Below are 15,686 nucleotides of genomic sequence, written 5' to 3' on the forward strand. Positions count from 1 at the left end.
GCGACCTACCGTATACTACTCTTCCTCGCTGTCCGCCGTGCCCACACACGTGCGCCGGCTTCGTGGTCGTGGCGGCGGAGGGCGTCCTGGGGGTGCTGGCGATCTCCTTCGTTTGCTCCTGCAACAGTACATCGAAGAGAGCTTTGGAGCGCGCCCGGAGCGGAGCCGCCAATGTCCCTCGTCTGCTCCTGCGATAGTATGTCCAAGAGAGCTTCAGAGCGCCAGGAGGCCATGGTTGGAGTGGTGCCGACAGAAGGAAGGGACCGGAGGAGAATAAGTGTGGGTCTTTGGCTATGGCTGGGAGTTGGGGCTCAAGTTAATATAGTAGGCGAATGGCAATGAGCCGCGGCAGACAGATGGACGACTGGTGCTGAAGTAGGTTCGTGGGCGTGAATGCGGACGCTGCTTCAGTGACTTAACTACAGATGCGTTGGCTTACTGACATGTGGGCCCAACGAGCATCTGCCCCGCATGTCAGTGACACACCAATTGCACCTGCAGTTAAGTCCGGTGAATGCGGCATTGACATTCTGGAGAGAGGGTGACCGTTTCAGGTGGGAAGCGCGCGCTAGCGATGGAAGGGGTTTCGGTGTGCAGTGGCACTAAGATCGGTTGCTCACGATAGTACATACTCCGTACCATACTACCATAGTACCCTCTCTAGCTAGGCTGTTTTATAGATTGTCATTGTGATGGATGATATACATGAGCAAGGCGCTCCGAGTATGACCGTTGGTGTTGAGCCAGGTGAATACATGCTCGGCGTTTGCGTAGGCCTCCATAAAATGTCTAAACAGTAATGTCAGGCACCGTCAGGGCGCGCAAGTGATGGGCTCGCCGTTTGCGTTGCGCCATGAGCAGGACTTTGATTTAGAGGGTGACGTGCATGCATTAGCATGCTTTGATAGCATGAGCCTGAGTGTCTGACGCGAAGTATTTCATTTTCATTTGGCTGACGAGGGTGCATTGCAGCGACGAGTCCGTGGTTTGGTTCCCCACATACGCATAATTTTGGTTTTTACAGTATTTCTTTCTCCATTGACAGGTAGGCCCGCATAGATAGATAAAGAACACGAGCTGATGAGGCGCATGCGGACTGTTTGACTGGTCAACCAGACAAATACGAAGCTATACGCTGAGCCAGTGATCGTATAATCACCATATCTAGTATACAATGATCAAAATGAGCTATCAAGACAAGTTCAATGACCGCCAATGCATTTTACTCGGTAATAAATGACCAGGATTGAAGGGCAATCCAAATTTCCTTCGTCTTCTGTCCTTGAGCTCTTGACAAACCAATGCACTATACGGTTGTCCGGCCACTCCACCCCAGAGCTCTCACCAAGCGTCGTTCATGCCACCGCGCCGCACACTAACCGGTAAGGCAGCGATGGCATCCCGTCGCGCCGAGTTCCTCGCCGCCCACGACCGCACACAAAATGGTAGGGAAGCGATGGCATTCCGCCGTGCCGAGTTCATCGCCGCTCGTGACCTCACAACTATGTGGGAGGAATTTGAAGATGCCAAGGCCGAATGGCGGTAGAGCAAGAGGCGGCCAAAGCCGCACAGAGGGAGCGGAAAAGTCAGAAAGCACTCAAGAAAAGAGAGGCCCGCCACCGCAAGAAAGAAAAGGACGCATGCGCTGCTGCAGAGAGGTCGGCGGAGATCCAAGCACGGTGGGGTGTCGCTGACAAAGCCGGGAAGGAGAACGACGGCGTGTGGATAGCATGTGAGAAGTAGTAGTACTAGTAGTTAGTGTGTGTGTCTGTGTCTGAGTACGAGCATGTACCAGTACTACTAGTTACTACTGTAGTTTTTAGAGAAAATTACCAGTACATTAGCCTAGACTAAATGGAAAAATTCCTATCCTATGCATCAAATGGCATCTCTTTCTCTATAGGAATTGAGATGCATGTCATCACACTTCCTATGATTTTCATATTCCTATAAAATTCCTATCCTATGAACAAAAGGAGGCCTTTCTTGGAGTAACTACTGTAGCTAGCAGTACTGCTGGTACAGTAGTTTTCTTCAAGAAGCGGAATTCAACGAAGTCATGATGGTCCCTTCGTCCGAGCAACTTCAAAGTGGGAAGTGGGCCTGTGATTTTACGGCTCATTAGTCATTGTTACTGCAGCGCGACGACAGGGGTGACTCTCCCTTGGAGTTCTGCATGCATAGCAAGTGGACTAGGATGGTCGACGTCCCACATGTTGGCGAACAGAAGTATTCTTTCTGATATCGAGGAGCAAGGAAACCGCGTGGTATAGTATCACTGCTGATTGGTTCTCAAAAAAAATAGTATCACTGCTGATTTATAATTTTTTTTTGTTTCTGATGAATGCTAGCATTTCAACTCTTACGACAAAGGGTGCCAAACATGGCACGTGCTAGATGTCCCACATGTCAGTGAAAGGAGTGGGACATGAACAGCATGGTAGAGCCCAGCGTAAAAAACAGTGTGGTAGAGCGTCTCCACTTCTTCCACTTCTGGGTCGGAGACCACATGTAGTAGTACTTAGTGGTATGAACGATACAAAGTGTGACCTGGAGATAAAGACACGTCTAGTTGGAAGGTCTCGGGGCATACACGTAAAGAAATATAAAAGTTAATATGTGCCTCCAACTAATATAGTAGTAGTAGAGTACTTAGGCATGTACTCCATAACATCACCGTGCATTGCACGTACAACATTTAGTGGTAGTACGTAGTAAGAGACAAATGCCGCCCAAGAGTTCCCTTCTCGACCTACTTTTGGGTGTTTGGTAGAGTGTATGGAGGGTGCATGAGTCCACACTAGTTTAGCACAAATACACTAGAAGCATGCATGAAGAGAGCATGCATGAAGAGGGGTGTTGAGTTGAGCATGCATGAAGAGGGAACAACTATGCTGAGATGAGAGCGCAACCAAATACACCCTATATGCCACGCATGTTCATACCATTTGTGCCTTTCTACTTCACTTACTATGCTACATACTCAGGTTCGTACGTCCACTCCTGGGTACATGTCCGTCTCGTAGTTCCAGTCCCACATGTTCTTCATATAGATGGAACGATCCTTGCATAACACGTGCACCTTGATGCTAGATGCCTCGCATGTTGGAAAAAGGATGAACAAAGCTCACGTAAAAGATAGAGTGGAAGAACATAGATTCCCGACGACCGAGAAGGAGCACCGAACCTCGTGGTGGAGCGTCTGCACTCATAATATTTAATATTATTCAGCGATATAAAATCAACCAATCATCTCCACAGTGGACTGGAAGAGTACGAAACACGGCAGCCCAGTGTAGTTACATCATACTAGTACATGGCTAACCCACGCTATCACCATATTTCTTGGCTTCCGTGCGACACCTATCTCTAGTAATCCAGCATCATGTGTCGCTTCTCCCTCCTCGTCTCTACCAAAGTGCGGTGGGCTGGCGTTTTTGCCGTCTATTGAGGTCGGTTAACTCATCACATGTTAGCGACATGCCAAGAGCATTGTAAAAAAATTCCTTTCACGTTCTGTTTTCAAAAAGGGAAAAAAATCCTTTCACGTACGAATTTGACTGTATGCTTTGAGCAACTTGCATGTCCTATACTGCTCCTGTTTGATACTGTAACTTAGCTAGAGGTTAGACTAACTCATGACTAACCCTAAACTAACTGTAGCCAAAGAGGTGTTTGGGTGACAGGGTTAGATTGACAATAAATGCACTTGATGGAGAGAGAAAAGTGATTTTTCAGTGGTCCCAATGAGAACTATCTCCAGTTAGCACCTCTTGGGTGGGATAGTTTTTTTTGGTGGGTTCGGTGCAACTTGCTCCAATTTAAACCCTCGTGCTTGGATACTTTAGGGATATTTGAGCCCCAACTAGCTCAAACTAACTCTAACCCATGGATCCAAACAGGGCATATGGCCAGTCTTGACGCGGAGCAGTCGCGTGCACCTGGAAGCGGTGCTCTCTTGGCCATCGCGCCACTTCAAAGTCGGCGCCAGTGAGAGGTCACCTCCGCTCTGGCCGGGCATTAATGAGGCACTGACGCTCCAGGGCGACACTAACCATTTCACGCGGGAAGCGCGCGCTGGCAAGGGAGTATAGGTTTTGAACTGTTTCAGGTGTAGTACTGGTAGTTTGCAAAACTACTCAATTATTGCACTCAGTTTCCTAAGAAATTGTGGTAAAAAACCTTACTCCACAGCCCGCTTACCTTCTCCTTCCTCTTCCATCGCCCGCGCATGTCCGCGGGAAGCGACCGGTCAACCCTTATATAGGAGTGCTAGCACAAAAAGATGCATGCATGACCACTAAAATTTCCATATTAAAGCGCCGCTCCGGCGGGAGTATGGCGTATGTTGTTACCTTCAGCCGAGCCATGGCTACCAGGCGACGACGACCAGAGAAGAGGCGGCGGGAGGGGAATGAATGCAGCTACTGTTTGGGTTCGCCTTCCGGCTTAAATAAATGCGCAGAATCATGTGTACCCGCAGGTGCACAAATTGTAACATATGTGTCTGCTTAAGTGGGCGTCACGTAACTGGTGTCTGTGTGAGAGATTCTGAGAGACAGAGTGCATGTGTGCGACTCTACTCTTCGGACATGTACTCAACCTTTTGCATCGGGATATAAGTATAATGGTATTTACTTTAGCTAGTGATTTACGTGGCCATGTTAACGTGGTTGTGTCAAAAAAATGTCACTTCCTGCTCGTGATTTGCATTATATAATTACAAGCAAGATTCTCGTGCATTGCACGGAACATCAATATGCATTTTTTTTACAAAACACATGTTGTGATTGACCCATGCAGGAGTAATCCCATGTGTAAAAACTAATGATATCTCGAGAATTTTATCAGAAAACTGGTATCTCGAGAATGTCATCGAAAAAATGAAAGATGAGAGATAAGGCAAGGAGGAGTGGAGCGTGGTGGTGACTGGTGGTCGGAATGGGCGGAGGCATGGGGATGGACGGCACCGGCAGGCGGCAGCGGCCACCATGCATGCTAGATTGTTCCAGAGACTTATTCCTTTTTTTAATTGCTGAGCAATGAGGTTGTGGGAGATAAGGATGTGGAGAGAAGTGTGGGTATCTTTTGTAAAATTATTGTAGTTTGCTTTCTATCCGTCAGATATAGATCATACGGTCTGTATTACAAGATGGCAGGCACACCATCATCGCCAACTCATTTTTTTATAAGGGTACAGATGATAAGTTTGCTGACTACTAAAGTAAAGTGGAATTTGTCCATGTTATGCAAGTAAATTAAGGTGAGTGTTTATCATACGGGTAAGGTTGGATGAAGGGTGGTAGGAACAAATGCTCCGCCTAGAGCATGTGTGTGTGAGATGGAGTCTTAGTGTGTGGTGTGTGTGTGTGTGTGTGAGAGAGAGAGAGAGAGAGGTATGGAGTCTTAGTTTGTGTGTGTGAGAGAGAGAGAGAGATGGAGTCTTAGTGTGTGTGGGAGGGTGGGTGGGTGTGCGTGTGTGCATGCATGTGTGTGTGTGTTTGTGTGTGTGTATGTGTGTGTGTGTGTGAGAGAGAGAGAGAGAGAGATGGAGTCTTAGTGTGTGGGGGGCTGCGTGCGTGTGTGTGTGTGTGTGTCGCGGGGTCCTCTGTGGCGGATGTAATTTAAGTGTGCATGGCTTCATCATAGAGAGGTGATGTGTATGGCAGAGGCCACCAACGATGGGGTGCGAGAGAGAAAATGCCCATAGAGAGGGAAGAGAAGGTGTGTGCGCGTGAGAGGAGTCGACATCGAGAGAACGTGTTTGTTCGAGAGTCACTGAGGAAGACTACTATATATCGATGGTGCATGTAGGCGGGAATTAAACAAAGGGATGGTCTTATTGGTTTCGGGGATATAGGGGAAGAGTGGGAGGCGGGGGGGTAGCTAGAAGGAGATTGTTAAGTGTGAGTGTGTGTTTTACCCATCCAGGCGGAAGTTATGTGCGCACAAGAGGAGAACGATTTGATGTGGCGTTAGGATTGAGGGTAATTTAACTACGTATGGAGACATAGAGATCTTGAACGTGCATGTGAGAGGTATACATGTATACGTGGGATGTGTGTGTGTGTGTGTGCGCGCGCATGATCGAGATAAAAGAAAGAAGACATAAGTCATAAGATCAATGACATGGGTGAGACGGATCGGTATGACAATATGAATGCATGTGAGAATGCAGGGAAGAAGGCCCGACAATTGAGCATGTGCTTTTGTCTTTAAGAGATAGTGGCGTGGGCTGGAGCATGCATCTATGGCGAGCAAAGGGAGTGAGGCACAACGATTGTGCAAAAGAGATCAACCTATAAATGCATATGTATGGAGAGACATATATAGTGTGGGTGATAGGAAGCAAGACTCCATGCGAGAAAGAAATGTTGACGGAGAAACTACAGATAGATACAAAGATGGAGATGCTAGCTAGAGGGACATCCGCTAGTTTCGGTGTTGGAGATGACCGCTGGATGGTTCAGAGGGTGAAGTTATATGTGTGTGTGAGGGGGCACTTGACTGCATGTAGAGAGGAACATATGTAGTGTGCGTGATAGGAATCAAGAGTGAGGGCGAGAAAGAAGGTTGATGCAGAAACAGATAAATAGAAAGATAGAGATGCTAGCTAGTGTGCGTAAGAGATAGGAGTCGAGTAGGTCAGAAGGATGAGTTATGTGTGTGGGTGTGAGAGAGATGGAGAGAGGGTGCATGTGAGTCACATACAAACAGATATCAGAGAGAAATGAGATCCCGAGAGACGGAGTTTTGTGTCTGCGAGAGAGAAAGATATTTCACAACGAGAGTGATAGCTAGAGAGACATATGAGGGAACGCAAGATATCTCTAGGGAGAGAGAGTGTGTGTGAGCGACAAACAAGAGAACGATGGAGAAATAAGAGACCCTGGGAGACATAGTTTGTGTTTGTGTGTGAGAAAGAGATATTTAAGAGGAAGAGTCGTAGGTTCTCATATCTAAGGAGCGAAAGACATCTCTGTATGAGGGGTGTGCGAGTGGCACACATGGGAATAGTAGAGAGAAATGAGACCCCGGGAGACAAAGTTTTGTGTTTGTGTGAGAGAAAGAGATTACACATGGATAATCATAGTTAGAGACACATAGCAGGGAGCGAGATATACTTAGAGAGAGATAGAGTGATGAAGGTCGAGGGAGAGAGTACCGTCAGTGTGTTACGAAGATAAAAGATCATTGTCGACATAAAGGTAGCACGAGAGATACCTGAGAGATGATGAACGAGTATAGGTCCAGAGAGATAGTCCTATATAAGCATGAGTGATAGCTATATGAGACGAATATCTGGATTAAAGGGGATTCAAATATTTAAACTGGAGATCACGACATCGATAATATCATAACGCAAATTGGTGTATCAAACATGCATATTCATTTAAATTTGGGCACATGTGTAATGTTATATAGTTTATCAATATTGGTCATCCATAGATTCTTTAATTACAAACAATGCATGGTTTATATGCGATTAATGTCTAAACGATATTACACTATATGTTGCATGTGTGAAACACATTATACATGTTTGAGAAGTAAAAAAACCCGCATGAAACACACATTAATTGGAGACAGCTAGCGAGGAATGCATACATTGGATTTCAACATAAAGTGGTTTCAAATATTTGAAAATCCAAATTGATGGATACAACCTTACGAATCTGAGATCATGCCATTTGTAAACCATATTTATGTATAAATGGTGTTGTGCTTTTGAAAGTATATATAAAAAATGATGTATATAGAATTTAATTCCAATTGAAAATGGATCCCGCCCAAAAAAATAGAATACAAAAGGTATTCAAATTGAGTTGGCACGGTAAACGTGCACTCTGCAAAATTTGAACGAAACGGGGAAAGTCGTAGTAACCGCCCGAAACCAAAATCTGTGAGATGGAAATTACTACTGCCTATCCCTGCCACGCAAAGCCTATCGGCTGGATTTCTATAGGTTTCGATAGGGGTAGGTTTGTAATTTCACCCAAACGTGACGTAACCGCCTCTCACCCGGATTCATACACGGTGGGCGCCAAAACACAGTGTGTCCTCGGCCGAAATCGACTCCCTCCCTGATTCATATTCATATACGGTAGGCGCCAAAAAAAAAACTCTCGTCGGCAAATATTCGGTGTATGCGAGATTACTGTCCTATCCCCAACCGACTAATATTGTTGTGATGTAGGAAATTTGAAACGGAGGCTAAGTTTGTAAATTTCCTCGCATTTGAGACAAGCGCGCCCTGAATACATGGTTCCCCCCTTCCTCTCTACCTCCCTTTTCCCTATTCGTACTCCGTGGGCGCCGAAACACCCTCTCCACCCCACCCTCCTCCGTCCACCGCTGTCCGCCACCCCATCCACCGCCGTCCTCCTCCACCATGCCGGAGCTGATACGCCGATGTCGCCGTCCATTACAAGAGATCGACCTCTCTCATCCACGGCTTCGGACCAGGATCCTTGCATCCCGTACTCTCGCTTCATCCTCGCCGTCGCCCACCTTGTCGGCGCCGCTCCTATGACCGTCTCGTCCACCGCGCCCCGCCACCGCCGTCTACCCTCCTAGATCTGCTTCCATGCCCCCGGCAGCCATCGCTACTCTAGCATCGTCAAATTCTCAGCAGATGCATACACGGCGCCGCACCAGAGGCGGTACTCTTTCGTATCTGCTCAACTTATTTATCGCAGCAAGAAAATAGATTGCCACTGCTTTACTCTGATTTCTTGTCTTGGTTGCGAAGTTGCCTTTGACCGGTTTGCGCCTTCAGATCCGCCATGGCACGCTCAACACTATACTCCCAATGCTTATGGTTTTCCCCTTTTATATTCCACACTAGTTAAATCACAGTAGACTAAATTTCAAAATTGGGTCAGTCGATTTTTCAGAGCTCGCCGGAGTTCGCAGGTGCGAACGAAGGGGCTCGGGTGGTTGTGGTGCCTCGCCGAACGAAGAAAACTCGAGCGAGTGGGGGTTGGGGTGTGGGTGGGGGTGGCGGAGGAACACAGGCGGTGGGGGCCGGCGGCCCGTGCGGTGTTCTGCATAGGAAGAATCAAAGACGAGGAATAAGAAGGGTTAGGAGATGTAGGATCTTCATCCAACCGCCTGAAATGGTCGAGGGACAGCTGGGAGTTGCATTCTTAATGCGCTCTGGTTCATCATGTGTGGGCACTGCGCAACCAACATTTTATTATCCAAAATCTTCTTGCTCTTCTTTACCATGTTCCTCTTCCGTTCTTCTTTAATATGTACTCTCTCTGTTCCTAAATATAAGTCTTTGTATAGATTCCACCATGGACTACATATGGAGCAAAATGAGTGAATCTACACTCTAAAATGTATGTGGATACATCTGTATGTGATACATAGTGGAAATCTCTACCAAGACTTATATTTTGGAATGGAGGGAGTATGATAGTAGTACAGTATGTTCCTTGTACTGAAGATAAGCAGGGACATTTGAAGTGTAGATGTCTATACGGTCGGTTGTGATGGACACTTTCAGCCTCTTTGATTCGTAGGATTTTGTAAACATAGGAATAGGATTTGTAGTGACCTGCCCACTTGAATCCTATAAGAATAGGAAGGAAATGCGGGGACCTGTGTCGCCTTTGAGAGTTACACTGATATTAACAGTACCGCAACTTCACTTGAAGAGAGCTGCTATCCGAAGCCTTTCTAGCCGTACCAGGAATACTAGCACATATATTCCAGCAAGTTCCACTTTGTTGATTTTACTCTGATGCTTAAGGTTTTCCCGTTATATCTACACTATGATCTGTGTAGCTGCTTTGTGTCGCACTAGCAGCAGTCCACTCTTGAAGCTAAACACTGCAATGACTTACAAAATTGGCACCAAGACATTGAGTGCCATTCTGGATGCAATGAAACTCATACGCTCCCCACATGTTGACTCTTGTTCAGAATATGATCCTAATGACTCTTGTTCAAAATTGCCACGTATAGAGAGACAGCATGGAATTGCATTTCTTTGGGCGTTGTGATTCATCATGAGTGGGCAAACAACATTGTATGCAATGAAGCGGAACCTCAAGAATATGCTTCCTCGTCTGTTCTTTAACATGTTCCGCTTTGTTTATTCTGTATTTAGTAAGTACAGTATGTTCCTTGTCAGGAAGGGGCGCAGGGACATCTGCAGTCAACAGCTGATAGAGCTGGCCTGTACGTGATCAATAGGCTTTCAATTACTAGCGGCAATAGAACACCATATTTTCAAGCCAGTTCCACTTTCCCGATTTATACATCGTGGTTATGGTGTACCCTTGTTATGTACACTATGATCTGCCTAGTTGTTGGGTGCTCTTGTTATCATGGTTTGGCAATAAACTCTCTATACAGTATATTATGAACCTATCATCTACCAACTATCCTTACTTCTGGAGCCTATTTTTTGTGTACTTGTGCCAGATTATATAAATGCACGCACCATATTACAGCACACATGAGCTCTCTCATCAGAATCCAGTGATAGCACACAAGTGTTTACAGGGGCGCCCCTATATTATAATATCATCTGCATTACAAAGATAATCTCACAACTATTTATGTTTTCATGGTTCTCAGATATTATACGCAATTACAGTGAATATCAGAATCTGCACATCAGAAGAATATTGTGGAACACTGCAATGACTTACAAAATTGGCACCAAGGCATTGAGTGCCATTCTGGATGCAATGAAACTCATACGCTCCCCACCTATTGATTCTTTTTCAGAATATCATCCTAATGACTATTCGAACCTCGAGGAGTCAAAGGCAGATAGCCTGTCCTGTTCACCCATCAAGGTGCTTGTTCTAATTTGGCAAGGTTTTATTGATTGCGCGTATCTTGCATATGTTGTCTTGCATTTCTTCTACTTTGTTGCACCGCCATCTGCTTAGTTTACTCATCATATAACTCGAGATTCCATGCCCATCCATTATCAATACATATTCCATCTGTCATCATACCATGTTTTTCCACTCAAATGTTGTTCTTGTGCATCATACATCAAAAAGAAAGAGGGTGATTGCCGAACCTGAACGAGCACCAGCAAAGTCCTTGAAAAACTTGGTGGTGCCGGAGAAATCAGACAGCGCCCCACTTATATTGGTTGTACAACCAGTGACACAAAACGTAGGACCGACTCCAGCAGACTATACCCATACTTCACTGGCCACACCACTAGCCCCACCACACAGGACCTGCACTCCAGCAAAAGGTATAATGACTTCATTTGCCATAGCACGAGCCGTACCACAGAAAAATCCCACTCCAGCAAAAAAGTACAGGAATTCCACCTGTCGAAGACCTATCCCAACTGCAGAGATGGCCAATTCCTGCAGATTGGAACCCCATTCCATTTATTCCCAGTTCAAAAGACAATGCTTTCAATGTTGTTAGGGACTACGTGCATATATTCCCATCATGGGAAGATTATAGTGAAGACAAACACCATTTTCACATCTTCTTGTCCAACTTACATGTAAGTGCTATTATTCATGGTTATTATTTTCCTGTTTTCTGCTAATTGAACACATCAATGATTTACATTACATTGTTGTAACTAGGCGAGGGTCAATCTGGATAGTCATGACAAGCAAAGCTTGCTTGTGCTTTTCAAGGAAGCATTGCAATAGTATCGGTGTTACATGAGGAAATCACACTTTGATGGCAAGTCTATAAACGAATTTCCGGTGAAGTCTCATGTGCTAACTTTAGAAGACATTGAATGGAAAAACCTTGTTATGCACTGGTCTCGTTCCTAGGATGAGGTACTGTCTATGAAATCACATGACAATTTGAACTTCTACTTTTCCGCATGTGCCTTACAGATCTTTTTTGCAGGAAATCTGCTCGAAGAAGAATTCCGGTTTGAAAAGAACGACAGGATATCGCAAATAAGCTACCCGTTGCTTTGCTCTTGTTAGTACCTGTTGTCCTGTATCACTGTACTTGCATACATACCTGGTTCATTATGTGACAGCGGTATGCATGATAGCTTACTTATCAATTGTTCGCTCCAAAATATCTGATATGTATGAATGGTTACATTAGTGTAGAATATATCCAATGCCAATGAATTTATTTAGCTCTGCATTGTTCTTGTAAGTACATGTTGTCCTTTATCAGTGTACTTATATTGACAGGTAGTTGTTCATGTACCATCACTCTGCAGCTTATTTTCCTTTGCCCTCCATTTTCTACACATCAGATCTATATTTACTCTTACCATAAGGTTGGTACTGAAGAAGTTTAGTTGTGCATTGCTCTTGGCTGTGCCTTTTGCCTGTATCGCTGCACATACATTTATAGCTACTTGGTTATGTAGCATCACTCTTCATCTTATCTTAAATATTCTCCATTTTTTCGTATATTATCACATCTATATTTACTCTTAACAAAATGTAGAATAAAGGCAATACTTATGAAGAAGATTCTGTGGTAAACTTCTTGAATTTCCCTCCCATTAGCATGGACAAGGGCTTTATAGAGCATGTCTTCACCAGTAATGTAAGTTTTTCCTTCTCAAGCCTTCAAACCTTGTTGTGTATATTTGGTTACGCATGACTGCAACAGCTATTTATTTTTGGTGTTTGCATCAAATTGCATGTTTAAAGTTTATTATGTAGTTCATAAACAAAAGTTTGTCCTTCTCAATTTAAGTTTTCAGCTGTACAACCAAGTTCCTTCTTCATACCATGTAAATTGAACTATACAGAGCAAGTGATCTTCTTTTTCACTGCATGTATGCTTCTGTTCTTCATCCGTAATCTAGTGGTGTGGTGAACCAACCCACTACAGCACAATGTCATATTCTGCAATGTCTTAACTATGAACAATGTCATATCATTCTACTATTATTTAAACAGTCTCTTTATTTGCCAATCTGAAATGGGATAAATTGATAGCACACTAACCATTGATACTTATGAGTTCTTGATCTGTAATCCAGTGGTGTCGTGAAGCTGCCAACTCCTTCACAATGTCATTTCCTGCAATGTCTTGACCTGAGCAATACCATATTGTGTTAATGCAATTTTAAACTGTGTCACTTTGTTCGTCAGTAAGAAATGTGATGAATTGCCAGCATTGATACTTTTATGTGCGAAACATGTCATATGTATGCTTGTTTATCTTTCAGAGTGAGGAAGATATAAGTGTTGAACAAGCGCAGTCTCATCATCTTGCTCAGCTGCTTGCGCTGCAGCTCCCCGGCAGGGCTAACCTTTCTTGAACTCTATTAAAGTGATGTCGGTTTTGTATATTATTTTGTCGGCGTGTTTATTTGCACTGGTGGTGATCTTTGATGCCCAGTGTATGTAATCTGCTGTCTGCTTGTGCTTTATTATCATAGTGGCGAACTTTGATACCCAGTGGATGTAATATGCCGTAATTTCTTTATTGTATAGTCTAAGTTTTTTCTTATTCACGATGCTGCAGTTACTTTACTGTATATAAATCATGTCTTCGCAGTAAACCGGCCAAACCGTAAAATTAAAATTACGGTACATAATCGGGCCGTCATGCAATCATGATGTATGATCCGCATCATGGGCCCCGTCATCTTGGTCCGTTAAAAGGCCAAAAGTAAACTGTCCCACTAGTAGATTCGGTCCTTTAATAGGCCGAGTAACCCCCGGCCCTCTTTTCGCAAGAAAACTCAATGGGCTTTTAGGAGGCGGAGAAGTAGGTTGGGCCTGAAATGTGCCGAACAGCTCACCAGCCGGCAGCAGCGTGAAATGGACCCCGACCCATGATTGTGCGAATCAAATCATGGGCTTTTAACAGACCAAAATTGCCTCGGTCCTTGTTTGGCCCAATCAGATATCGGCTGCGAGCAGGCCGGATGCAAATTGGGTCATAGTTAGGCCCAACTATATGACGGGCTTTTAACAGGCCGAAATTAATATAGGGCCGAAATTTAAACGGGCCCTTAACAGGCCGAAACTAATATCAGGCCGAATTACTAAATGGGCCTTTAGCAAGTGGGCCCAGAAGCATAGCGTCCAGCTGACGGGTCGAATCTGATATGGGCCATAATTTAGCCCAAAGCCTCTTAAAGGGCCGGACCTGATCTGGGCTGTAATTTGGCCCAGAACATGGTAGGCTTTTAACGGGCCAGATCTCATATGGGCCATTATTAGGCCCAGAACGTGGCAGGCCATTAATGGACCGGATCAAATATGGGCCCGCATTTGGCCAAAACATGGCAGCCAGTTATTGGGCCGCCCTACTAGGGTCCTCAAAATCTTGTGGGCCTATAGCTGGGCCGACCCATTAATGTCGGCGAGATCTCGTGGGCGTTTAGCTAGGTAACCCCATTATGATCCGCAAGAATCTTGTGGGCCTTTACTTGGGCCGGCCCATTATGGCACACAAAAATCTTGTCGGTCTTTACCTGGGCCGGCCCATTATGGCCCGCAAAATCTTGTGGGCCTTTGGCTGGGCCAGCCCATTATGGTCCGCAAAATCTCGTCGGCCTTTAGCTAGGTCGGCCCATTATGGTTCGCAACATCTTGTGGGCCTTTAGTTGGGCTGGCCCATTTAAACTTGATGGGCCGGTCCACGTGTCAACATATCATCGGTGCGTCTTGCCCATTGGATGAGTGACACCTGTGCCAACGCGGACCTGACACGTGTCTCCTCCAGCCAATGATGATTTTACACGTGGAAAATCACCATTGGTCGGGGCTGTTAACGGGTTATCAGATCCAAAACCCGAACCGATAGCTTAATGGCGTTCTGTTACGGTGGATGCCACGTGTCAGTCACCCTTGAGGAAAGCACTTCTGTGACGCGCGATTTATCGTCATGGAAGTGGACACTTCCGTGATGATAATTTTGGTAATGTCATGGAACACTTCTACGACAGCATAAGTATGACTATCTTGATTCTGTCATAAAATCGTCATGGATGTACACGCATGACAAAAAAAACGCGACCTATTGTGACAAACACGTATCATCACGGAAGTGTATTTTTTTGTAGTGTATTGAGATCCAAAGAGAGAGAAGAAGCCATCTAGCTAATAACTATGGACCCGAAGGTCTATGGTAAACTACTCACAACTCATCGAAGGGGCTATGGTGTTGATATAGAAGCCCTCCGTGGTCGATTCCCCCTCCGGCGGAGCGCCGGCGAAGGCTCCAAGATGGGATCTCGCGAATACAGAAGGTTGCGACAGTGGAATTAGGTTTTCGTGGCTTCCTATGATGTTCTCGGGGTACGTGGGTATATATAGGAGGAAGAAGTAGGTCGGTGGATTCCCGGGGGGGCCATGAGATAGGGGGCGCGCCCTCCACCCTCGTGGCCGCCTCAGCTGCTTCTTGACTTGCACTCCAAATCCTCTGGATCACGTTTGTTCCAAAAATCATGCTCCCGAAGGTTTCATTCCGTTTGGACTCCGTTTGATATTCCTTTTCTTCGAAACACTGAAATAGACAAAAAAACAGCAATACGGGCTGGGCCTCCGGTTAGTAGGTTAGTCCCAAAAATGATATAAAAGTGTAAAGTAAAGCCCATAAACATCCAAAATGGATAATATAATAGCATGGAACAATCAAAATTATAGATACGTTGGAGACGTATCAGTGACATATATGGAGCCTTCAAGGCGGGATACCTATGTTTGAACTGTGCATTGCCACAAGTTCTGTTTGGTAACCTTTAA

The sequence above is a fragment of the Triticum dicoccoides genome, chromosome 4B, assembly GCF_002162155.2.
Source record: "Triticum dicoccoides isolate Atlit2015 ecotype Zavitan chromosome 4B, WEW_v2.0, whole genome shotgun sequence".
Lineage (NCBI taxonomy): Eukaryota > Viridiplantae > Streptophyta > Magnoliopsida > Poales > Poaceae > Triticum > Triticum dicoccoides.